Source organism: Eurosta solidaginis, chromosome 3 (assembly GCF_040869045.1).
Source record: "Eurosta solidaginis isolate ZX-2024a chromosome 3, ASM4086904v1, whole genome shotgun sequence".
Lineage (NCBI taxonomy): Eukaryota > Metazoa > Arthropoda > Insecta > Diptera > Tephritidae > Eurosta > Eurosta solidaginis.
In genome coordinates, this window is record NC_090321.1 from 138039341 (window position 1) to 138041689 (window position 2349).

Consider the following 2349-nt stretch of genomic DNA (forward strand, 5'->3'; position numbering starts at 1 on the left):
TATACTATGTGTAATACCAAATTGATGTTCTGTTAAACTCAAAGTAAGTCTAATACAACAATCTATTAATTTTATAAGGGGGCCCCAATTATCAGAAGTTGTATCCAAACTGTACAGCCCTAAGATAGATTTGTAAAAAAAAAAAAAAAAGAAAAGGGCATTTAACCAAATTTCTACAAAAAAAAAAAGATTTTTTTATTATATATATAGTATAGTAGATTATAAAACAAACCAATTATTATTACTTTCAATGAACCGTCGCAAAACGCGGCTCACAATAAATTTTTCTAAAAACTTACAAAAAGGAATAGAGTTCCGCTTCAATTAGGCACGCATTTTCGATTGCTATATTTTTTATAAAATTATTTATAAGCATAAATATATTCAAAAAACCTTGCAGTAAGAAAAGCTATGTTAGTAATAATGAATATTGAATAAATTTGTTAACAATATGGGAATGCTGGCGTCACCATTCATTTAGAAGGCACGTAGGATGATCAGGTAAGGGGCCACCGAAAAATAGGTGCGTCGGTGGCCATGGATTTTGAGGGTGGGTCTAGCACCGGGCGTCGCAACAACACCCGCGGCGCCCCCAAGATATATTCGGCCCTTTTTGTTTTTCCCCCTTTTGTTGTATTTAAATTTTCAGCTTTTTTTTATTTTCGATTTTCAGCGTTGGTAACCGGCCATGTCCGGTTCGGTAAATTTTTTTGCGGTAATTTTTTTTTTGAATTTTTGAATTTTTAAATTTTGGAATGTTAACGGGTTGTCCGTGGCATCCGGTTCGACCGGATGTCGTTTTGATTTGAATTATAAGCGTTCTGTCAGCTTGTTTTGAATTTGACAGCTGCTCGTTTTGATAGGCATGATAGGAACTTTTTTCTGTTTATGGCGCAGGAACAGTAAGGCTGGCAAGGACCCGCCCCAGCCGACAATGACTAGCCAATGTGCACCAACACATCATGCCGACCGCCTTCCTTACTGCTCCCATAGTAAATACGTAAACCATAACAGATGGCGCCCAACGTGGTTCCTGGGGCGCCGGGTGCGAGGGTCACTCCTGGTCAACCTGTGAAGTTGACCATCCCACCAGTCCGGGGTGAGCAGCCGCAGGAGCAGCCACCTGCGTTGCGGTGGGATGGTTGGACGGATCAGGGTGTCCGGAGTGATCATCGTCTCTAGTAGCTGAGGGATCCACGTGACTACACGTCAAGTTATCCGGATTTTTGCATTCACCCGGTGAGGCAGTGCTGAACGCACTTAGTTTTTTTATTAATTGGGATTTTAGTTACCGGAAGTTGTGCGTTAGTCGGCTTTGGAAATATTTTTCCGCTAAATTGGGTTTTTTTTTTGTAAAGTAGTATTTTTTAGTTTATCAGCCGAATTTGTGATGTTAGGATGAGTGCGTGCGTGCATGGGTTATAAGAACCCCAGCTCATCCCACGTCCCAGGTGGTAGCTTGGAATACCACCTGGACTATGGCGGGTTGGGCTGGGATTCCCAGTGGCACTCCTTCCTGTCCCACCAGACTGGGGGAGCGTTCCCGAAACCGCTCCACCCATTGCGGTGGAGGCAGGAGGGGTGTCCAGAGAGAATGGACCGGAGGCCCAACACCCCCAACCAGTCCTAGGGGCAAGCCCCTAGAGACTGCCCCTGCGTTGCGGCTGGGCGTGTTGAGACCTACCCGTGTGTGTCTGGAACCGACCCTGGTGGCCCCAACCAGTCTCGGAGGCGGGCCTTAAGACCCCTTCGCACTGCGGTTGGGAGCACTAGGGCCAAGTATGAATGTATTTGTGTTTATTTTTTTTCCTGTAGCCTACTGCCTTTTGGGAATGGGATGTCAGCATTCCCATGGGTTACTTAAGACATATTTAACTAATCATTTCGTTTTTGCAGCTTTTGACCTCTTTTATCCGATACGACTATCAATCAGAGGTTTCAGCAAGTATTCTCGCATAATTTTTTTTTATATAATTTTTTTTTATCCCTAAGCGCCTTACGTGGCAAAAGTTTTTTTTTGTTTGACCAAATTTTTTTCCCTTGAACATGTCGCGCGACCAGTCATTCGGGCAACCGGACCGGAACACTCCGTTCGGGAGTGCGGGGAATCCCCAGAGAAACCAGCAACGGGGTAATAAAAATAGAGGGGCCTTCTCTCAGGCCAGGCGTCCCTTGGTGGTGCACACCCCAGTAGGGGGACGATACGGAGATCCCGCGTTAATAAACATGGGCTCGAACCTGAATGACCCTCGCGAGAAACTGGACCGACCAGGAAGCACCAGTCACGTGAACACGCACGATATCTCGGGGCTAATGACCAATGTGTCGACCTATGCGCCCGAAGGAGCT